The sequence below is a fragment of the Macaca fascicularis genome, chromosome X (assembly GCF_037993035.2).
Source record: "Macaca fascicularis isolate 582-1 chromosome X, T2T-MFA8v1.1".
NCBI classification, from domain to species: Eukaryota; Metazoa; Chordata; class Mammalia; order Primates; family Cercopithecidae; genus Macaca; species Macaca fascicularis.
This window is the reverse complement of record NC_088395.1, coordinates 12,655,449-12,680,318: the sequence shown is the minus strand read 5'-3', so window position 1 is coordinate 12,680,318 and position 24,870 is coordinate 12,655,449. Positions and strand designations below refer to the sequence as shown.

The 24,870-nt window shown below is 42.5% G+C and overlaps 1 long non-coding RNA gene across 1 annotated transcript; it reads left to right on the top strand.

The window, feature by feature from the left end:
• Positions 1-7,286: 7,286 nt before the first annotated feature.
• Positions 7,287-12,798, top strand: LOC107128470 (uncharacterized). The gene is made up of 3 exons (XR_001487730.3): positions 7,287-7,407; positions 9,394-9,455; positions 11,632-12,798. It is a non-coding gene; the product is annotated as an uncharacterized lncRNA (long non-coding RNA).
• The last annotated feature ends 12,072 nt before the right edge of the window (positions 12,799-24,870 follow it).

Sequence of the window (24,870 nt, the reverse complement as noted above, 5' to 3'; positions counted from 1 at the left end):
TGTCACCAAGTTCAGTGGACATTTTTCAGTCCTCATCTTACTGAGAACATAAGTTTAAGAGACTGAGAGAAAGCCAGGGACTTGTGTAAAAACCAGAGTGGGCCAGGCACAGTGGCTCACGCCTGTAATCCCAGCAGTTTGGAAAGCTGAGGCGGGTGGATCACTGGAGCTCAGGAGTTAGAGACCAGACTGGGTCATGTGGCAAGGTCCCATCTCTACAAAAAATACAAAAACAGATAGTGGGGCATGGTGGTGCATGCTTGTGGTCCCAGCTACTTGGGAGGCTGAGGCTGGAGGATCGCCTGAGCCTGGGAGGTGGAGGCTGCAGTGAGCCATGATCGTGCACTGCACTCTAGCATGGGGGACAGAGACCACCCATCTCCAAAAAAGGAAAAAAAAGACCAGAGTGGGTTTTAAAAATATTAATTAAATTGACAACTAAAAAGTGTATGCATTTATGATGTACAACATGATGTTTTGAAATATGTATACATGTGGAATGGCTCAGTCAAGCTAATTCACATATGCATTACCGCATATATTTATCATTTTTTGGTGGTGAAAACACTTAAAATGGACTCTCTTAGTGATTTTCAAGTGTATAATATGTTGTTATTAACTATAGTCACCATATTGCACAATAGAGCTCTTCAATAGAACTTTTTCCTCCTGCCTAACTGAAATTTTGTGTCCTATGACCAACATCTCTCCAATTCCCCTATCCCCAAGAATGGATTTTGATCTTCATCTGAGAAGTGATGCGAGCCTTTGAAGGTTTTTAAGCAGGATGGCACCATGCTTATATTGATTCTGTAGTGGTCACTGGCAAGAGGGCACAGAACTTCAGTCATAAGATGATGGGAGTTTGAACTAGGGTAGTGGCAATAGAGATAGAAAAAAATGCATTCAAGAGATATTTAGGAGGTACATTTGAGAGACATAGCAATGGATGAATTAAGGGAGGTAGAGGTTGTGAGGGAGAGGGTGACTTCAGAGTGACTTCTAGGTTCCTGGTCTGTGCACCTGGATGGATGAGTGTCATTCACTGAGAAGGAACATTGTTTGGGGGAGGGCTACTATTAATTAAGTTTAACAGGTTGCTTTTGAGTTGAGTTTGTAATATTCAAGTAGAGATGTCCAGTAGGCAGCTGAGTATGTGGGTCTGAAGCTCAGAGGAGAGTTCTGACAGAGGAATGAATTTGGAAGTCATGACAATTGAAGCCATGGGTGTGAATGAGATCACTCAGGGCAGTGTAAGGCATAAAGGATCTTCCACACTTCAGTTTTAGGAACAATTTTCTCATCTTTTTCCTAGTAATTTTTTATGATTTCATTTTCTTATCCCACTGGAATTGTTTAGGTATGAAATGTGAGGTGTAGACCCACATTATTTTTTTCTAAATGGAGACCCATTTACCCTAACGTTATTAATTGGATGATCTTTTGCTCACTGATTTGATAAGCTTCCTGTATCACATACTAACTCTTCTGCTATTTGGATCTATTTCTAGGCTTTCTGCTCTGTTTCATCAATGTGTTAGTATTTAATACATACTTGGTATAAATATGTAATAGGTATATGCATTAATGAAAAGACAAATAACCCAATAGAAAAATTGAAAAAATATATTAACAGACAGTTCACATAAAAAGGAAACATAAATTGCTCTTAAAGCATACGAAAAGACACTCAACCTCACTCAAAAATTACACCGTCATACCATTTTTCACTTATTCTGTTATGCAGTTGAGGATATGGGGAAACAAATACTCTTAAATTTTGCTGGTAGGAGTCTAAATTAACACTACCTCTAAGATGTAGGGTAATGTGTAATATCTATCACAATTGGAAACATATACTTGGAGTCAGCAATTTCAATTCTAAAAGTAGATCCTAAAGACACACCCTCATATATGCAAATGTTTATATACAACGATGTTCACTGCAAGGGCTGTTAGCAATAGCAAAAGACTGGAAATAATCTAAATGCCTATGAGTAGTAGTCTGGGTAAATAAATGATGTTATGTTCACACAATGGAATACCATGTGGCAATTAAATGGATAAGGCAGTTCTATATTCATTCATTCATTAAATATTTATTAGGCAGGTATTTTATTTCAAGAACTGTATTTGAGTTGCAGATAAAACGATGAACAAACCAGATTAAAATACTTGCCCATTTTGAAAGATAGAGTATTAGACAGTGGAAAGTACTGTGGAGAAAAATATAACTGGGAAGGGAAATGGTTACGTAGAATGTTTCTCAACGGGGACTTGTCTGATGCTTTTGTCATGATGATACTGAGCCGATGGGTCTAGGGGAGGAAGATCACGGAAGTCCAGGGCCATTCTAGCCATATCATATGAAGGGTGCATGCTATCAACATGACTTTCACTGTTTATGTGTACCTTGATTATCTGACTGAGGTAGTGTTTGTCAGGTCCTTATTACAATTTTTAACTACAGATTAACACAAATTATTTTTTTAAAAAGGTCCAAGGAGAATACGTCAGGGCAAGGCCAGATTCCAGACCATTCCCTTTACGTGCTAAACAAAACATTGTTGTTAGGTAACTCATGTTTAGGTGGACACTTGGGTGGGTCCAGAGGGCAGGATCCATCTTGTGTGGCCTCACTAGCCTGGAGGTAAGGCCTCAACATCCTGTTTCAAATCCAACTCTATTTCATACGGGGCAGAGAGCAATTGAGGGGAAAATCCTCTAGAGGCTGCTAGAGACCAAAAACTGGAGTCTTTTGAGCTCTGCTCTGTTCTTTCTGGATGAAAATAGCCTCCGGGAGTCTAAAGCAGCTTAAAAGCAAATTATGGGCCATGGAAATGGCCAGAAGATTCCAAAAGACATTTTTTAGTTAAGAGCTTGAAGTTTCTAATGCTGTCCTCCCAAAAAAGTACTAAAGTAAGAAACATGAGTTGACAAATTCCAAATAATCTGATTTTGAAAAGTACATCAATGGGAAGGGCAAGAAATGGTGAACAGGTTGCTTGCAGAGAAGTTGGGGAGAACTTCATTGCTCCACCTATATTCCGTGTGGGACTGCACAGAGTTTGAATGGAATACTAATGCTCACCTTACAGGGTGCTCTGCTCAAGTCCATAGGAGTGCTGTGTAACCATACCTGGCATGGGGGAACCCCAGGTCCTAGCAGCCACTGATCTCAGAAGACAGAGCAGAGACCAAAGGCCCAGCAAGAGCTGTACCTTCTGAGCCAAGTTCTTCCTTTCAGCCACACCCATGCCTGTGACTACCAAAAGTTGTGGCTCCAAAAAGATATCAAAGGGCATCTGGTCCCAGATGAAGTGAGAAAGGTACTAAGGAGAAGTCACCCTCATTACAGCAGAACCAATCAATAGAAACAATCCAGCTTGGTAGAAGAGAAATATGCAAATAGAATAGAGAAACAGCAACTCTACAATAACTTAGAGAAATGGCAACTCTGCAAATAAAATAGAGGAAAAAAAAAATACCACTATGCAAATAGAGAGAAAGAGAGAGACAGAAAGAAAGAGAGAGCGAGAGAGCACAACCAACTTCTGTTGGTTGAACCTAACAGTTGGGTGCTCCCATGAAAGCAATAGTAAAATAATAGAATCCTATAAGATCAAAGAAAGTGTAGGAGAAGACAACAGTTGACAAGAATTGTCTACAAAGTTTAGGAAAATGGAAAGCAGGTGGATGAACAGTAGATGGGGCAGAGAAAAGCAGAGAAGGCTGAAGCCTACAGCCCTGTGCCTTCTGTGCTGAAAGAGAAGTCCACCCTTGATGTCAACAGCTGATGGTATAATGAGGCTCAGGACAGGCCCCAGGGACCAGTTAAGATAAGGAAGAGGGTGCTTACTAGAAATAAGATAAGTATTAGATTGGGAGCTGATAAAGTGAAGAACCTGGATTGAGCAGAAGTGGAAGAATAGAGAATCAAAAAAGGGGAGTGTTTAGGTTGAATTGTGCCCGTAATAGATAATTTGAAGTTCTAACCCCTGGTACCTGTGAATACAACCTTATTTGAACTTTGCCAATGTCATCAAGGTAAAATGGAATCCTACTGAATTAAGGTGGGCCCTGATCCAATAACTGGTCTCTTTATAAGAAAAGGGGAATTTGGAAATAGACACACGGGAAAGAAGGCCACCCGCATGAAGAGAGAGGTGAAGGCTAGAGAGATGCAGCAGCAAGCCAGAGAACATCATGGGTTGCTGGCTACCACCAGAAGTTGGGAGAGGGGCATGAAACAGATTTTCCCTCTAACCCCTTAAGAAGGAACCAACTCTGCCAACAACACATTGGTTTCTGACTTGTGGTTTCCAGAACCGTGAGAGAATATATTTCTGCTGTTTTGATCCACCAAGTTTGTGGTACTTTGTTTCAGCAGTCCTGGGAAACGAATCAAGTAAGAGCAGAGAACAGGTAAATGACAGTCGTTCTGTGAAACCCTCTGCTGAGACAAGTTCATGCTGCCAGAAAAAAGCCCTTTGCCTGGCATGCCCTTGAGCTTGCTGCAATGAACACCCTGATGATGAGGATGACTGGGTCTTTGTGGTCCAGATCTTTCACTGGGGTTGTCTTGGAGCACCCAGAGAAAAGCAAAACCCACTTCTTTAAAGAAAACATATGAATCATGAAAAAGAAAAAAAGAAAAAAAAGTCTGCCCAACTTCTCCTCTCCCTGCCAAATACAGCTATTGCTACTGAGGAAGCAATTTCACAACAGTTTTTCTGCTTTCTGTACATCATCTGTTCTTTGGTTAGGTCCACAGTACATGACCTGCCAATTTTCTTCTGCAGATTCTGAAGGAAACAGACAGCACAACAACAACTCTCTCAGTCCTCACCCAAATCTTTCTTCTGAAATTGGATGCTGATGGCCACCAAACACATTTTTAAAAGACCAGTGCAGTTTGAAGAACAGCTCAGAAAGTCTGCCTTCACGGAAAACTCATTCCCTGGGAATTGCAATGAGCAGACAGGCCACACCCAGAATTTGCCTGAAGGGGAGGGCTGCAGCCAGGGCGGAGACCAGATGTATGGGCACAAAGGTAGGGACGCTGCCATGTGAGGCTAGAATAAATCCCACGTAGTGTGCAGTGCAGGTGGTCTGGGAGGGGCCTAAAGCTGCCTTCCTGGAATTAACAGCTTTTTACCTTTTTAGACTCCTTTCCCAGGCTGCAGGAGCTATTTTGCAAAGATGACTCCTTCATTCTCCCTTTCAAAGGCTTCCTTCAAGGTCTCCTGGGATGGGTCCTGCTGATGTTCCCTAACACTGAAGTGTCAAGAGAACCTATTGATTATAACGTGTAATTAATCTCCTCAACTGAATTACTTAGCTGCTTCAGCACAGTGTTTGGATTCAACCAGAGGTGAATTTTTGCCAGATTGGAAATAATTCTAATTTTTAATGGATTCTGATTCATTTGCAGTTAACAATGTTGACCACTGATACATGATGAAAGGAAATTAAGAAATGGTTATGCAGGTAGGATTTGTCACTTTAGATGAAATTTACAATTAATAATAGATACTTTATTTTACCCATGCCAAATTCAATGGATTCACTAACAACTTTGGAAGACAAAAGAAAACATGACCACATTAAGTACACTTATCAGTAATGAGATGGGTCCTGACTTAACATACACAAAAATATGAAAAATCGTGTTATTGGATGCTGGGAAATAGCGTAGGGAACATTTGTTTAATCCTCAAAAATAAATAAATAAATAAATGAAGTCCATGAGGCCCCTGCTTTACAGACATGGGACCTGAGGCTCAGAGAGATGAATGTCTTCAAGGTCACTCAGATGGTAGGTGGTAGAGTTGAAAGTGACCCTAGATTTACCTGAGTAGTTAATGAATTAGGAGGGCTGAAGCCAAGGGGCTAGTTGGCCATGATCTGGTTTCAATGATCAGCAGAGACCTGACAGCCCTATGTGGAACCTCCAAGACTCAAATGCTAGTGGCAGATTTTCCATGTTCCCTTTCTGCACTGAGCAGGCTACCACAGAGAACTTCCAGATTCTCTGTCATTCCTTAGAACCACAGGAAATCTACTGATTTTAGACATACACACCAACTAGCAGCTCTTTGTAACTGTCTGCAAAATCAACACAGCCTGTATCTGCTAATGCCAATCCAGAACCACAGGTTATGCATTTAAATTACTATGTCTTATAGCAGGGTGTCCAATCTTTCGGCTTCTCTGGGCCACACTGGAAGAAGAAGAATTGTCTTGGGCCACACATAAAACACACTAACACTAACAATAGCTGATGGGCTAAAAAACAATCGCATAATATTTTAAGAAAGTTTATGAATTTGTCTTGGGCTGCATTCAAAGCTGTCCTTGGCCATATGCAGCCTGTGGGCTGAGGGTTGGGCAGGCTTGTCCTATGGTCTTGAATAGTCATAAATTGGGGCTACTAATTTAAAAATAACAAATCCTTCAACTCCATTTAATAACCCAGTTGAACTCAGAGATGTTCCATTGGAATGACGTTCCCCTCAATGGATCCTGGAGGTGACACTAAGATGCACTTACAAATGATGTCCAACATTAATGTTCAACAATGTCCATGGTTAGTTTCAAAGACTAAGCTTGGGAAATGACATCCTTCCCTGTGAAACACGCCCTAATATTCTGTAAGTCTGGGGTCTTCCATAAGACTGCTCTCTCTTTCATAAACTCTGAGGTTCTTAGGTTATTATAATGAAAAGATGAGAAGCAGTGACTGAAAGAGGAGAATGAACTCCATCAACTGCCTTCACCCTTATCTAAAGTCTCAGTTTCTCAGAGAAAGCATACTTAGAACTTCTATTTTGCTTTCTAAAATCAAACCAAATCAAAATACATTTCAGCTTTTACTGGAGCATTTCTAGCCACCTAAAAAAAGGGACTGTGCTTTTTAAGAAAGACCAAACAACTGTTGATGCTCTAAGGCACTGATTCTTAACTTTGGCTGCACAGTAGAGATACTTAGGAATTCTAAAAGCTACAAATGCCAAGCCCCATATCCAGAGATTTGGGTTTCATTGATCTGGGGTTCAGTCTGGGCAGCAGGAGTTTTGAAAGCTCCCCCTCTGATTTGAGTCCATTGCCAAGGCTAACAACCTCTGCCTTTAGGCAGGTCAGCCAGGTCCTTGACCTCCATTGGCCAACAGTGGGAGCAAAGTGGCCATTTTTGCAAGTTTAATTTGATTTTATTATTACTCTATTTACCGGGTTTGTGTTTTTGTTTTTTTGGTTTTGTTGTTGTTGTTGTTGTTGTTTTGAAACAGAGTCTCACTCTGTTGCCCAGGCTGGAGTGCAGTGGCACAATCTTTGCTCACTGCAACCTCCACCTCCTGGGTTCAAGCAATTCTCCTGCCTCAGCCTCCTGAGTCCCTGAGACTACAGGTGCGCACCACCACACATGGCTAATTTTTGTATTTTTTAGTAGAGACAAGGTTTTGCCATGTTGACCGGGCTGGTCTCTACCTAAGTGATCCGCCCACCTCAGTCTCCCAAAGTGCTGGGATTATAGCAGTGAGCCACCGGGCCCTGACTATTTACCACTTTCTTATAATACAATTATACTGGCTATCGCAGTAGCTTACAAATATCAAGTAGAAATTGGATAATTTCAACTGCAATCCCATATGTGTCATTGGCCCAGTTGACCCAATTGCATATGGGCCACCTACAGTCATTTTGTAAAGCATCATAAAATTTTAGTGCAGAATTAATTTACCTTCAAGATCCATAATGAACATTAGGTGGGTATAAAAATTAACTTCAGGCTGGGCACGGTGGCTCATGCCTGTAATCCCAACACTTTGGGAGGCCGAGGCAGGCGGATCACCTGAGGTCAAGAGTTCGAGACCATCCTGGCCTACATGGCGAAACCTGGTCTCTACTAAAAATACAAAAATTAGCTGGACTTGGTGACACACACCTGTAATCCCAGCTACTTGGGAGACTGAGGCATGAGAATCACCTGAACCTGGGAGGTGGAGATTGCAGTGAGCCGAGATCGCACCACTGCACTCCAGTCTGGGTGACAGAGCGAGACTCCATCTCAAAACAAAACAAAACAAAACATTAACGTCAAAAGACTTAAGTGTACATTAAATTGTCAAAATTAACTCCAAGGACTTTGGGGGAAAATATATGGTAATTTTGGATGAGACTCTTGAAATCAGACTTTTCAATTACTCTTAAACCTCATTGAATTTTCTAGAAAACGTATCATTTAAAAACAAGTGTAAAGTTTGTTTTTAGTCTGACAGTTCTTGACAATAACAAAAACGGACCACCTGCTATATCTAGACAGTGTAAAATAATAACTACAGAAATTGTAGCATGTTATTAAGTTGGTGCAAAAGTAATCACGGTTTTTTGCACCAACCTAATTCTTTAAAACTCTGACCAAGAAAAGTAGCAATTAATGTTGAATTGTAAGCCTTCAACAGTAGATTAAGCTCAGGCTTCACTAGGCTTTAGCAATTGACCTATGTATGTGAAGGAAGAGAGTTTGTCCTTTCCTACAGAAATAGCAAAGGAAAAATATTTCCCTCACCTTCTCCTCCAACCTGTTGTTCTGGAAGAGGATATTGTCTCTGGTGGGGCGGGTAAGTAATATTTCCAGTTCAATTTCTAACTTGGAATTTTCTTTATTTTCCTGTTCACATTAGTAAGATCATCACTGCATTTGATTTTCAAAATTTACTCTCTAGTTCTTTTATACTAACATATGCACAAATTAAAGATCACAGCAAAAGCCGCTTTACTTGCATTTACAGTTGTTTTGATCTTTAATTTTTATCCTTATTTGCCCATTTATTACTTTCTTGGCTCACACTATTTGCCACCAACCCAGATTTCTGGGTCAGAAATCCCATGTTCTATTGGAAAGCTTTGCTAAAGAAATAGAAGTGGCTTACCGTGTTTCTGTTGTTCTAATTTTTCATTCCGTAACTTGCAGCAGTGCAGGATGGTACCCTCTATGCAGGAGGTGGCCGAGAAGAGAAAATGGCTAACTTCCTGATGTGGGTCTATTTACCATCAGCAGAACCTAGCGCATGTGTTTTACAGAAGTTTACATGAAAAGAAGGGAACTTGTGATTGCTTAGCTGTTGCCAAATCATTAATTGACTGTGCTTTAAAACTTTGAAGCTGAAGTTGCAGGAAAAAGTTGTTTATAAAATGATGTAAATACAACCCAAATCAGACACATACAGTGTATTTTTTTAGTTTTTGTGTATTTGTGTGTACAGGGGAGAAAAAGGGAACATTATTCCATTCACTAAGAAAACTTCAGTGTATTCTTTTTTTAAAAAAGTTACCATAAATTTGTACTGAACTTAGGATTTCTCAAGCTCATCTTCCTTGTATAATTCACAGATGTAGGCGAATAACGTGAACACTGCTTCATCTTTGTTCCACATGTTTCTGAGATAGCACCAGTAGGTGTGGGTCTCCCTCCCACCAGGCTGTGGCCGCAAAGCGAGCATCTTTCTCCTGGGTGCCCTGTGCCTCCCCCAGCACCTGGCGTATAGTATAAGCTAAATGAGTGTTCATTGTATGAACGAGTGAGTCAATGGCTGAGCATTCATGAGGCTGGAAAATTTAATCTTCCCGATTTAGTCTGATAAATGGATTCAATTTTATGCTCGCAGAGCAAGGGCCTCAAAAGGTTTAACCTAGAGCAGAGGTCAGCAAACTGCAGCCTTTGAACCAAATCCGGCCCAGAAGTGAAAATATTTTTAGATGAACATTGGCAATGGATTTGATGATAAAGAACACTAACTTTAAATTCCAACTAAGCAGAATGTTATCACCTCCAAAAATGATTCCATTCTTCTCATTATTAAACCTATGCTACAAAAAAACCTGCCTTCGATTATTATTATTACATTTTGAGTTTCATCAATTAAATAATTGTGGAAATTTTTATTTTACTCTATAAGTACCTACATAATATTCCAAATTTGCTTCTTGGCCTGTAAAGCCTAAGATATTTGTGATATGGCCCTTTACTGAAAAAGTTTGCTGACCCCTGGCCACAAGAATAAAGTTTAGAATGGGATGTGATATGTTTCATCTTGCCTTACACCCCAGGAGTGGGAGAAAACCAAATTGGCAGCAGAGTGGGCAGAGATGACATCCATATATAAATGGACTGTGGATCACCTTGTTATGAAGGAAGGCCTGTCAGCAGTCAAAGAATGGCTTGGGTGGGTATGCCTAGATGGAACTCTAAAGATCACACCCTAAGGGAATTCAAGACCTGGTGCACGGTTTGAGAAGTGATTCCTATGACATCAGAGTGTGCAGCCTGGGCCTTTGTGGGCAAACCAAAAACGTTTGTGATTGTGAACCCAAAGACCTCGGCTGGCCGCATCCCAGTCTTTTGGTTTCCCTCCAAACATTTGCTCGGAAATAAAGTAAAGAAAGTAAGTAAGAATGGACCGAGTGCAGTGGCTCACACCTGTAATTCCAGCACTTTGTGGAGGCCGAGGCAGGAGGATGACTTGTGCTCAGGGGTTTGAGACCAACCTGGGCAACATGGCAAAACCTTGTCTCTAAAAAAATACAAAAATTAGCCAAGCATGGTGGTGTGCACCTGTAGTCCCAGTTACTCAGGTGGCTGAGGGAGGAGGATCGCCTGAGCCTGGGAGGCAGAGATTGCAGTGGGCCATGATAGTGCCACTGCACTCTAGCCTGGGTGACAGAATGAGACTTTTTCTCAAAAAAAAAAAAAAAACTAAAAATGACTTCCAGCGGTTGACTGAGCAAGGATCCTCAGAACCGGAGAGTTTGTCAGCTTTCTAGAAAAGGGGGACTCACATACTCTGGCTTCTAGGCCACCAAGTGTCAGCCAATTGTAGACCAGTCAATTGACCTTATAAAGCATGCATATATATATATATATATATATATATATGTGTGTGTGTGTGTGTGTGTGTGTATAAAATGTATATATGACATATTTTTTATGTACATATGCATGTTTATATGTATATATACACACATACAGTCTAGTATCTACGTCAAGCAAACTCATAAAAATGAGTAACTTACTTATACCAAATAAGCCTTCAGTTTTCTCCATACAGCCAGTACCTTAAAAGATGAAAATGAAAATGGAATTGACACCAGGGCAGGAAGGTTACTGAGAAGCAGAAGTTCCATCTGCTTGTAAAGTAGCCAGATGATTGGCTTCTGCCCAAGCCCAGAAACTGGTCCTTGGTGGCCAGGTCTGCTCTCCCCACCTTACACTGTGCGGCTGAAAGCTCCTGGGCATCTCCTAGACCAGTCTTTCCTTGCTCTTCCCCTTGCCATCCATGCTGACACAGATCTTGATTCCAAAATGGAGAAGACCTGTCATGAACCGCTTCTGCCAGGCAAGCCTGCCAGACAACGTGCACTTCCCAGACACACAAATCACCAGCAGATAAGCCTCTCTGAGCCTTAGTTTTCTCGTCTGTCAAATTGGGATAAGAATACTAGTATCTTTTTCAGATGCTGGCTTCGAGGATTAAATTGCTCATATTGTGGAACTCTTAGAAAAGTAGCTGGCACAAAGTCAGTGTTCAACTAGTAGAGCTAGAATTATTATTACTACGCTTGTTGTTACAGACTTCACACATTCCTGGACTGTTGGCAACAGCAGGCCTGAAGAACCACTCTTGGGGCCTTCCCCAGCCCTGGACACAGCCCTTTCCTCTCAAGTCAGTGATGACCAGACAATTCATAAGGCGGCAAATGGCTTTCCCACACTGGGGCCGCTTCGAAGTACCACATATGAAAATAACGTGCAACCCTGGAAAAAGCTCAAGGTCTGGGAAAACACCAAGTGCCTGGAATCAGTTGTTTGTTGTGAAATCGATGCTAAATATATAAAAAGCTAAAGTGAAAGGACTTATGTGGAAGAAACTTTTAAGTCAACGATTTGGATGAAGAAATGCACAAGAGGCTTCCTTTACACAAATCTCATGTGATCCTGGTTTTAAATGGGGGTGCAGAGTTCCTGAGAGGACAGCTACTGTGCGTCCACGTTTGGGAGCCACACTGTGGCTTCCTTTGGCCCCTTTAAGCGGCTGCCATTCCCTGGCCAGGGAAGACACAGGTGAGATAGGCCACAGGTGCTTCCTGAAACTGTCTGCTCCTGCTTCCGCTTGACCTTAGCTTTGCAAATCCTGAGCGCTTTGTGGGCACCTCTGGGATGCAACTTGTTGGTGTCATGCCCACTTTGCCAGGTCCTGCTGGCGGATATGGGCTGCTTGTCTTCTTTGTCCTCAGGTCCCCATGTCCCTCCTGATGGTGTGTGGCCCAGATGGGATGGAGTCCTCTGCACCAGCACTTACTTAAGGCTCTACCCACCCACCACTCCCATTCTCTCTGCTTGTTACTATAATCCCCATTTTCAGAGGAGGAAACAGGCTCATGAAGGCTCAGTCATTTACCCAAATTCAGCAGCAAAGCTTGGATCTGAACGGAAAGCTCTGTCGTACTTGCCACTTCCTCTGCTGGATGACATTTTGGTGGCTCCGTGTTACATTCTTTACCAGGCTGTACACCTTTTGAGCCCATGGGCTGTTCTATCCATCCAGCCTGGTCTCACACATGGATGTTGGTGAAAATGGATGGGGATGGATGGATGGATGGATGTTGGGAAAATTAAAGGGAAACACAGAGGACGAATGGATAGAATTAAGGGAAGTTTCTTTTGTATATAAATTTTTTCTGATTATAATATTATTACATGGTCCTAAACATCCAAATAAAGGAACGTAGAACACATCAGATGAACGCTCTCCAAATTCCACTCCTCAGAGTTAACCATTATTAATGGTTTGGTATATGTTCTTCAAAATTTTTCCTACGTATATACTGATATATAATGGCATACAGAATTCTTTTTGAAAACTTAGTTCACACGATACATGCTATTCTGCATCTTTTTTTTCCAGCTAGCATTCTGGTTTGGATATGCAGATCTGTCTTGTTCTTTTTTTATTAAATGGCTATGCTCTATAGATGGTTATGCATGTAGCATTTTACTTAACGAATCCCCTATTGATTGGCATTTATGCTTGTCCTAATGTTTTGAAATAACAAACAATGCTGCAACAAACATCTTTGGAGGGAAGATAATTTTAAAAGGAGTGTGTTCAGGTGAGGAGGAAAAACCAGCAGGATGGAGAAGAGTGGTCACGTGTGCAACGGACAGAGTCAACCTCCTGGAGCCACTTTCCCAAGTAGGGAAAGTGAATGAACCAGGGACAGTAGTGAGTGGGCTTGCAATTTAGGAAGGGAAGGGTCACCTCTCCTTGGAATGAGAACGAATGCAGATAGGCTCTGTGAGGAAAGAATCTGGGTTTTGTGAGATGATGATGAGGTCGGTGACATAAAACATGTTTGATGTAGAGAGGACAGAATTTGAGGACACATCCATTGGTGGACAGATATAGGAGGCAAGGCTGTTTGCTGGGGACAGAGCATCTGGTAGAGGGATCAATACCAAATGCTGAAAATATGTGGGAAGGTTTTGGGGACACTTGATTCAAATATATGAGGGCTGTTTGAAAAGCACAAGAACAACCTGCTAGATTTGAGGCCCAAGGCTTGGCGTGGAGAAGATTTGAGAAGGGCCATTCCTGTTATATAGGCTACTTCTCCACGGGATCGTCATTTGATTCCTCACAGTCTCAGGACCCCTCTGCCCTTCCCCCCCAATATGTTTTATTTCCTCTTTTTTTCTAGTTCTCTTTTGCAAGTCTTCGTATCACCAGAATCAGTGCTTTTAGCATTCGAGAAAGGCATTTTCGTTTCTTCCTTTCTGCACCTGCACCTTTTTTCAGGGACTTCAGAAACGCCTTCACGAGTCAGCAATGACTTGAAGATCCGGCCAATGGCTAAGATGTTAATAACCATGCTGCCACAAGATGGCGCCCACCACCCAATATCTCGGACTTCCTGATCAAACAGGTAGGTACTAATTTTTGTGTGGCAACGTACAGTATAAAATTGTATTATTTTATTTTATTTTGTCATTTTATTTTATTTTATTTTATATTTTAAACAGGGTGTCGCTCTTTCACCCGGGCTGGAGTGCAGTGGTGCAGTCACGACTCACTGCAGCCTCAAACTTCTTAGCTCAAGTGACCTTCCTGCCTCAGCTTCCCAAATAGCTGAGACTACTGGCACACGCCACCATGCCCAGCTAAGTTTTTATTTTTTGTAGAGACGGGGTCTTGCTATGTTGCCCAGGCTGATCTCAAACTCCTGGGCTCAAGCGATTCTCCTGCCTCAGCCTCCCAAAGTGCTGGGATTAAGTTTATGAAATGTGCATATGTCTAAAAGGTTTGCTTCAGGTTTTTTGTTTGTTTTTTGGTTTTTTTTTTTTTGAGACAGAGTGTGCAGTGGCGCAATCTCGGCTCATCGCAAGCTCCGCCTCCCGGGTTTACGCCATTCTCCTGCCCCAGCCTCCCGAGTAGCTGGGGACTACAGGCGCCTGCCACCGTGGCCAGCTAATTTTCTTTTTTTTTTTTTTTTTGTATTTTTAGTAGAGACGGGTTTCACCGTGCTCTGGATTTCCTGACCTCGTGATCCGCCCGCCTTGGCCCCCTCAAAGTGCTGGGATTACAGGCGTGTGCCACGGCGCCCGGCAGGCTTTTGAGCATCTTCAGTTAAGGAAATCCAAGTTTCTAAATAAAAACAACTTTGATGCATAGTTTGCCCTATAGGCACCAAAGTGCTTAAGATGTAAGAAAAGGAAACACCATGAAACGATCTTTTGCTCGTCCCATTTTGGGACAGAGGATTTTAACTACGTTCTATGCTAGGGAGGGATCAATTTTATAATTGATGAATCGTATAAAATCAAGCTCAGGATTCCCAATGTATCTTCTAAATCTACTTACTGAGTTAAATTTTGAAAACAAAACAAATACAATTATGCAAGAAATATACCCAGGTGAAAAATGTTCAAATAGTTAAACATATGTCTGATGTATCTGCTGTGACTTAGTCCACCCACTGAAATGTGCAGAGATGTTTGTTTTTTATGACTCCATGCTGTGTCTGTCTCTGAGCTTTCATCCTGCCTGACTCTCCAGAAGATCAACTCAGACCCTCAGAGGAGTGGGGAGTGTGAACCCCCAAAATTTGAGACAGGTCTCAGTTAACTTAGAAAGTTTAATTTGACAAAGTTAAGGATGCGTGCTTGTGACACAGCTCAAGAAGTTCTGACAACTTGTGCCCAGGGTGATTGGGGCACAGCGTGGTTTTACACATTTTTGGGAGACATGAGACATCAGTCAATATATGTAAGAAGTACATTGGTTCTTCCAGAAAGGGGGGGGACGACTCGAAGCAGGGAGGGGGCTTCCAGGTCACAGGTAGGTGAAAAACAAACGGTTGCATTCTTTGAGTTTCTGATTAGCCTTTCCAAAGGAGGCAATCAGAATATGCATCTATCTCAGTGAGCAGAGGGATGACTTTGAATAGAATGAGAGCTAGGTTTGGCCTGAGCAGTTTCCAGCTTGACTTTTTAGCTTAGTGATGTTGGGGGCCCAAGATATTTTCCTTTCACAGGAATCCTTGACTCCCAGGATTGGGTACAGCTTCTGAGTCTGATGTAGCGGCAAACCAGAGTGGGGTGTGTGGAAGCGGAGTACACAATTGATTTTTTTAATTCAATTCCTTCATCCCAACTCTGTGGAAGATTGATCATTTCTCACATAGAGTTGGCAGGGTCCCACTTTTCTCAGGTCTGACAGACCTCCCCTGATCTATTAATATTACCTTCCTCCCCTTCCCTTTTCACGTCTTTCTCCAGAAGGGGCAGAGAAGCAGCCCTGTTCCTTCCCTTCCTGGACACCTGGTTGATGCCTTAGAGTTGCTTTGTTCCATGGGCTCTTCTGTGATCCCCTAAGGCCTTTAGGCCTTCCTGTAGAAGACAAAAGCCAACTAGCTTGCTTCCCCTGCACATGCCCCCCTGAGGCAATGCGTACAGAGTTTAGGATCAGCTTGAATGGGGATGAAGGAAAAGAGAAGAGATGGCATTCCCAGTGTCATCTCAGTGCTTAAGGTTATAAATATAAATTGTGTCTAGAGCAGGGTTTTGCAAAAGTTCATCTTTAGGTCATCTACATCAGGATCATCTGGGTGGGTTTTTATTTAATACATAGATCTCAGGACTTTGCCTTCAGATCTGTTAATCCAGGGGCTCTAGCATAAGGCCCAGGCACCCATATGTGACTCTATTAGTCAGTCAAGTTTGACAACCGCTCGGTAGAGCAAGACCAGCATCACTTGGGCCCAGCTTGTAAGAGATGCAAAATCTCGGGTTCCAGCTCCATACCTACTGAATCAGAAGCTCAGAAGTAGGGCCCAGCAATCTGGTTTAACAAGCCCCTCAGGTGATTTTGATGCCTGCTAATGCTTGAGGATCTGTTGCAATCAAGCAATGATTCTGAAGCAATGGTTCTTAACTTTGCCAGTATGTTGGAATCGCCCTCCAGCTTTAAAATCCCAAAGCTCAGTCTGTAGCCCAAACCAATTAAATCACAATCTTTATGGTAGAACCCAGACATAGTCTTTTTTTAAAGCCGCCCAGGTAATTGGAAGGTGCAGGCAAAGTTAAGGGCCACTGTAACAGGTGGAGGAGTTGATACCTAAATGACTAGGACTGGCCAGGTGTAGAGGCTCACACCTGTAATCCTAACACTTTGGGAAGCCAAGATGAAAAAGGATTGCTTGAGCCCAGGAGTTTGAGGCCAGCCTGGACCTTGTCTCTACGAAAAAAGTAAAACAACTAGCCAAGTGTAGGGGCACACGGCTGTAGTTCCAGCTACTCAAGAGGCTGAGGTGGAGGATTGCTTGTCCTCAGGAGGCAAAGGCTGCAGTGAGCCGAGACCTCACAACTGCAGTCCAACCTAGGCGACAGAGTGAGACACCGTCTTCAAAAAATAAATAAATAAATCACTGAGACTGTCTCAGAATAAATATATACTCACTGCTGGGATAACGTGGTGTTATCCTCACCCTGAAAATCTCTGTGGTTGTAAACCTTGTCATTGATGGGACAGGGTCATCTTCTGCCTGAGTGCCTGATTTAGCAGGTCTGAGGTGGAGCCTGAGAGTCTGCATGTCTAATGAACTCCCAGGGGATGTCCATGTTGCTGGTGCAGGGACCATGGTTTGAGTAGCAAGACCCTGCCCAAGGTGTCCATTTGTCCCATTGCCACAAGAGCGTTCAACTGCATCTTTCCAGCTCAGCTCTATTATTTGAGCTCCGTAGACTATGGACACCTACTGACTCAGCATCTCTATCCACTTGGTGATTCGAAGGCTCCCAAATGCCATACGACTAAGACACACTCTTTGTCTCCTGCCCCCAAATATGGTCATCTTTCAGTGTTGCCTGGTTCAATTAACTCATTTTTCACATCTCACCTTGGGTGGCCTTCCTCAGGGCAGCCTGCCCCTCCTGCTCCCTGGTTTTGCTCCCTTTTCCAAGTCATCACATGAGAATTATACACTCTTATAGAAACCTCTTCCTTTCCTTCATCACACTTGAATCTCCTTCAGCGCAATAATCTGATTAATGGATTTCTGAATAAGCTCCAGGAGAACAGGGACTATTTCTATTTTGGCTCACCAGTATCTTCTCACCCTAAGCATCATGCCAGGCCCATGGTGGGCACACCATAAATATTTATTGACTGAATGAATGGATGGATGGATGGATGGATGAATGCAATCAACAGTTTCTGAATATTACATCTATGTGATGCAGAATACAAATTTCATAGCTATATTCTATACCATTTCAGAAATGCCTAGGGGAAATTGTAGAACCCAATCAATAATAATGAGTCTTGGAAATTCTTTTTTTTTTTTTTTTTTTTGAGATGAAGTCTTGCTCTGTCGCCCAGGCTGGAGTGCAGTGGCACAATCTCGGCTCACTGCAACCTCCATCTCCCGGGTTCAAGTGATTCTCGTGCCTCAGCCTCCCGAGTAGCTGGGACTACAGGCATGAGCCACCATGTCTGGCTAATGTTTTGTATTTTTGGGGGGGGGGGTTTCACCATATTGCCCAGGCTGGCCTCGAACTCGTGACCTTAGGTGATCCACCTGCCTCAGCCTCCCAAAGTGCTGGGATTACAGGCGTGAGCCACCGCACCCAGCCAAGTCTTGGAAATTTTATCTTTAGCCCCATGAAGGTAGGGACTTTGTCTATCTTCTGTACAGTAGATTCATAATGAGGGGAAACCTGTAAGCTTTGGTCTCTGTCCTGCAGGAAAGAGTCTTTTTCATGTCATGAGTCCAAGCACAGCACCATGTTTTACAGACTTGGCATCTCAGTGTAGACAACCTGGTTGAGAATTTATTCATTTATTGTTGCTTCAGGATGGTACTTTAGAGGAACTTTTCTCTTCTCCCTACATTTCGAAATCAACCCCTGAAATACGGAAGGGTGGGGACTTGTCCCTCTTCCTCTTTACTCCTTGCTATGCTTCTCACGAGAGACAGAGTGACTTGTGGGATTGGTGACAGTGGGGAAACTGTCCCTGCTGCTGCTGCCTCAAGTCTCCTGGCTCTTGTTCTGTCAGGACAGCCTGCCTATAGGCGGAGTGCACCCTCTCTTTGTTTCTGCTGCCCTAAGGTGAGCTCTCTGTGACAGGAATCCTTTGTTCTGGATTGATGGCTTGCGTTTCTCCTTTGCTACCTGTGATTGAGTGGAGGCACTGGAGAGTTGCAAGATTGCAAGTCCAAGCTATGGCCTATGGAATTCATGCACCTGCTCACTCTCAGCCACACTGTCTGCAGTGTGAATTGCTCAGCTGGAGAGGGTGTGAGTAACTAGCTACCTCAAGCCTCAACAATTCTGAACACTTAGGTTTATAACTAATCTATACAAAACATGGCTATGAGCTTATCAGTAATTCTAACACACACACACAAATATATACACGCTTGCATGTATATGCATGCATATACACACAAACATATATGGACAGGTATATATGTGGGTATACAGAATATATATGTGGATGTGTACGTGCGTATATATATCTCAGCAAGTAAGCACCCCAATGTCTTTGACTTAACTAACAGGCGTGAAACACCCAAGCATCAAGCATTCCAAGTGGAATTCTAAATTCCCAGGTGAATTTCACAAAGGTTAGACTTGGCACAACTTTGGAGACCAGTGCCGCTTATAGGCAGGTAAGCCCTGCCGGGCCCATTCTCAGAAGAAACCATTTCATACCTTTGTGTACAAACTCTGCTATTGTCTCCTTCAACATGGCTTTTAAAATGAAGTTTTATGAAAACATCTGGAAGAATTTAAACTCACATGTGACCATGGAGAACACCAGTTATACCCAGAGTCGGGGGAAATCAGGAGTAGGGGGTGGGTAGGAAGAGGAAGAACTCAATGCTGATGCTTGCAAGTACATTCGCAGGGTTTTATGTAAGTTAACATTTGGCGCTACTTCATACTTGTGGAGCTTCTTGTGGGATCACAGGAAAAAGCAGAATTGGGGAAATCTGGGAACTTGGATCAACTAAAAGGGACTTTCCTCGGATAAGCTACAAGCAGGAAGTGGTCAGCGTTCTTATGGTAGAGAGAAGGTTATGGAAAATGAAAACTTGTATTTAAAAAAGCCTACAGAGATGACCTCTGGGAATCTGGGACATTTCTGGAAACTTTGATGAATTTAAATCTAGAGAAAACAGGAGTTTTGATTGAGAATATGTAACAAATGGAAGAGCAATAACTTGAGTGTCACCCTTTAAATTAAAAAATTGTTAAATAATGTATGAATGTAGTACATGAAATGTTGAACATAAACTTTATGTACAGGATAAGTGATAAGTAGCAACAAATTTCACAGATACTGTATACTAAAAGAAAAATGTTAAAGATTTCACTGTATTAGCCTCTTGAGATTATGTAATTGATTAGCCAGGTGCGGTGGCTCACGCCTGTAATCCCAGCACTTTGGGAGGCTGAGGCAGGCGGATCACCTGAGGTCGGGAGTTCGAGAACAGCCTGGCCAATGTGGCAAAACCCCATCTCTACTAAAAATACAAAAATTAGCCAGGTGTGGTGGTGCATGCCTGTAGTCCCAGCTACTGGGGAGGCTGAGGCAGGAGAATCTCTTGGACTCGGAGGTGGAGGTTGTAGTGAGCTGAGATTGTGCCATTGCACTCAAAAAAAAAAAAAAAAAAGAGAGAGAGAGAGAGAGATATTATATGATTGATTAGATATCCAAAGTAATAAAAAGAATTTAAAAAGTTATTGTTTATGGAGTGTTTGATAGATGTCAGACCCTGTGCTGAGTACTTTCTATGGCTTATCTTAGGTTTACAATTAATCTATGCAAAACATGGCCATCAGTAATTCAGTAATTCTAATTATCAGTAATTCTAATACACACAAATGTATACATGCTTGCATATATATATGGACAGCTATATATGTGTGTATACAGAATATATAGGTAGGTATGTACGTGTATATATATCTTAGCAAGTAAGCACTCCATCATCTTTGACTTAATTAATGGGCATGAAACACCCAACCATCATGCCCGTTCAGCAACTGTCTTCATGAACTGACAGTCAAGTAGGCAAATAGGATGAAAATGACCTAAACCCTCAAACTGTCAAGTTACTGCAGGCTTCAAAATGCCGTTTATAGGGTGGGGGGTGGTGACAGAAGGGAATGGTTAGCGTTTGGATTGCTTGGAAATATGAGAGAGAGAGAATGTTCAGCTAGAATGTGCAAGAAAGATACTGATACTCAATACAGTTTTAAAATGGGGGCCACAGTCTATAAAAAATGGAAATGTAGCAAAAAGAGGATTGGTCACCCAGTTAACTCAAGGCTATACATCTACATGTGCACCGGCAAAAGGAAATTCATGACTGGCCCCATTTTGAGACTTAAAGCAAAAGCAATGGAAATAAATGACAGAAACAAATATTCACTAGTCTGTGGCCTTCAACTTATTTTTCATTTTCATTTTTATTTTTTATTTTTGGCCTTCAACTTATTTTTAAACTGCCCTCACATCAGTAAACATTTAACACACAGTCCTACATATTTCTATATTAATACACTGGGTATGTGATAAAAATAGCCACAGACATACTTTTAAAAACATGACTATATCTGTTCTTACATTTTCTTCCTACATCCCCCTTTGGATGCCCATGTAAGGGTCTCAGCAGCAGAATATCAGCATCCAGGAGGGATTTCCTGCCCCACTAGGTGGCGCTTGGCACCATATAAGTAAAACCACAGCGTCTATCTGTAAGATGTTAGGGAAATTACGGTAAAGACATCCTTTTACCCACAAATGTAATCAGCAACTCTATCAGGACTTACGGGACTTCAATTCCTTTAACCACTTGCTCCTGTCTATCTAATTCTGCCCTAGTGTTCTTGTTCAAATTGTCTTCACCTTTGGGCCCTAAACAGAACTGCCAGTCCTATATAGTTAAATTACATCTGTCCAAAAACAGTGCCCAGTGGGAAGCAATTTGAGTTTAAGTGCAGCTCCACTCCCGGGAAGTAGGCTGAGAGCACCAAAGTTTATACACAAAAGGAGGGAAACTGAGCACAGCTGGGGGCTCTGGGCTTTCCTTGCTAAAGTGATCCCTGTAATAACAGTCCCTGGTGTCCCAAAGGAAGATGTGGTGCTTCCCAAACTGCTCTGCAAGCCAGTTGCTTCAAAAGTATTGCAGGGATGCGGACTTCTGGGTCCCAGAGATTGAGCAGTTGACTTTACCTCTCTGATCTTACCTTTATCTCTGAGTTAACCCATCATCTTTAAGACGGAGCTGCTAATACTAGCCTCACAGAGGTGATGTGAACATTCAAGGGAATAAATGAAGCATTTAATTTGCATTTTCTGCTTAATAGATGTGACCTCCCTTCCTCCTTCCCTTCCACCCCTTACTCAATGACATTGTCGGGATACCAGTGACTTCATCTTGAACCCTTCTTCCTAAGATCCTCCTCACTCCCTCCTTGCCTGTCATTCCCTTTGTGGGCCTGCCCTCATGAGTAGGAGCCAAAGTTGTGATTACTTTAAAATGCATCTTCTCCATTCAGAACATGCTTCTTGTGTTCTGTTTTCTTCGGTGGCCTGTTCTGGAGAGTTGATCATCTCACAGATTAATCCATCACGATGTGTTAATGGACAGGAGTGATGTGTTAAAGGGCAGGAATAATGTGTTAAAACCCTTGAAAGTTTGTAAATTAACTGGGAATTTTAGTTACGATGCCTCAATCCAAAGGCAAAGAAATCAATCATGAGAAATGTAGGCCCAGAAGAGAGATGGGAGTTATAAACTGTTTTATTTAATGCATGTCACCTGTTACTAAGTTCTGTTTGGTGGGCCTCCATCTGGACCTGGTGCAGGGATGTTACCACCATCCCGGGGTGATAGCAGGACAACAACCTAGTTCTGGCTCCCAAAACAGCCCAAACAATCTTCTCAGCAGTGTGGTCCACCTGGACAATGGGCCTCAGATATGGGTTCATGGATATGTTACTACAAACTTCTTTTGCTCAAGTCAACTCATGCAATTCACTGTTATGAAATCCCCTGGAATCTGTGCCTCACGGTGTTGTCTTGGCCAGTGAGAAGTAAAGCAGCCATGTGTCATACAAGAGCAATATGGCTTCCTAGTTAGCCGTCTCTGTCTAGTCTTAGCCTCAGTAGTTGCCACTGGCCAGAAGAATATTGAGAGCCATTTTCTGTCTGTGGGAGCCACTGTCTGGCTCATCTTTGCTCTAGGGATGTCTGAAAACTGTCATGAGGTCCCCAGGACTTCCCATTTCCTTCTGGATTTTACCAGACTATTTTTAGTGAGTGTTCAGTGTGAGACACTGTAACGAGAACCCTCTCAGTCATTTTAAGTCTGAGCTTTTCCAAAACGTTTAATTAATATAAATCCCCAAGAGGGGGCAGTGATAAACATATGAAGACATGCAACCACTGACGTCATGACAAACATGTTAGAAATGAATTACAACCTGAGATTAGGGGAATCTTAAAGACTGAATTAGTGCTTGAAAGTTGAGATAAGTAGAAAGAGTGAATTTGAATGTGGCAGAGAGTCCAGCCAGTGTCACCTAGGGAAGATTCCACGGAGCCAATTTTAGAAGATCATGCTCACTGAAGCAGGTGGGGGACATGTGTGTGAGAGAGACATAGGTTTCCAACCAAAAGTGCACACAAAACCACACCTTCCAAACAGAAGCATCCACCTGCAACAACGACTGTCTTCTTTTCATTCTTGTACATTGCTTGACACTTGCCGTGGGTGTCTAGAGCCAAAAAGGAAACTGAGAGGGAGGGGGAGGCAAAAGAAGAAAGGAGGGAAAGAAGAAGAAGAAAAAGAAAAACCTGAAACAGTGTGAAACTGCCCTATTGTGATTTCATTCTCACTGGCGTGGGTGGCCCCTATGTTACCAGGGCCCTTTCCACACCATCTTATGAGTCTGGGACTTATTTTCTTTTTAACCCTCCTTCTTCATAGCGTTGGTTGGCAGGTGGGTTGTTCTCTTGTTTGCCTTCAGTATATTGTTAACTTGGTGAAATGGATTAATCTTTGTCTTGGTGTTGTCTGAAGCACATCTCTGTTTGAGTCCCCTCAATCACGTTCTTTGATCGTTTCCCTCCCACATAGCTATTGGACTTTGGAGGGTACAAATCATTCCCAGTGTTTCTTAGGGTCAAGGGCTTCACCTTCCAGTAGATGCCAGGAGCAGCATGTGCTATAACTAACTGCTTCTAGAGCACAGCGACCCGAAGCTCCAAGGAGGGATGTGCTCCCACTATCTGTGACTAAGCCTTTCCCATGAATAGTGTTCCTGCTTACTGAGCATGTGCAGCAGAGGCGGAGGAACAATTCCAACCTCAACTCCACCCCCATGTTAAAATTGGGCCATAAATAACTAGCAGGATGTACAACCTGGTCCTCTTGTTCACCCGGGTTAGGATGAGAAGCAGGAAGTAAATAAAAAGCATATCTTATGGGAGGTGGAAAGGCATTATAAATAAGAAGAGTGTGTGTCCTTGCTATCCCCATCACAGCTTCCTTGGAGATGGGCACAAGTTACCCACACTCTCAGGTCGCCACATCCCCTTGCATACTCTATATTCCTTGGTCACATGTAAGAGATGATCTGGACCTAAAAGAGTGTCCAGACAGATGGAGCTGGAAGTAGACCTGCAAATGGGGCCGAGAGATCCTGACTCAGGGTCGGGGCTACAATCAGACTCATCCTCTCTCTCCTCTACAAACTGCAGATACATGTTTTGCCTTTTTCTCATCCATAACATTTTCCCTGCCAAGTGCCTCTCTTGGCTTGGATTCTAAAAATACCAAGTCTTGCTAAGGTGTAGTATCTATCTGAAGAGAAAGGACACTCCCTGGCCAAGTCAAGGTTGAAAGGGGCTTGAACCAACACTTGATGGTGGAAGCAGAATTCATGGAAAATCTGAGAGTCCCTTCTGGGGTGGAGCCAACCAGAGGCCAGTCAGCAGAGAAGCCCCACATTCAGAGCTTTGTGGGGACCATCTATGAACAGCTCCAGTCCTACAAAGCTGCACTGAGGGCCCTCAGAAAGTTAAAAGTATGACATGTCAAGATTACCAAAGAATTCCGATAAAAACCATCTGTTAGTGTGCTGTTATTTTCCTATAACAAACCACCGTACTTAACCTCATGTCAAAATACTCTGTGGTTTCTGAGTTGCATTATTTTCATTTTCCCTTCCTCTTGATCCATTTCAGAAAGTGTTTAAGTTGTCTTCAAGTGATTTTATGTATTTCAATAGAAGA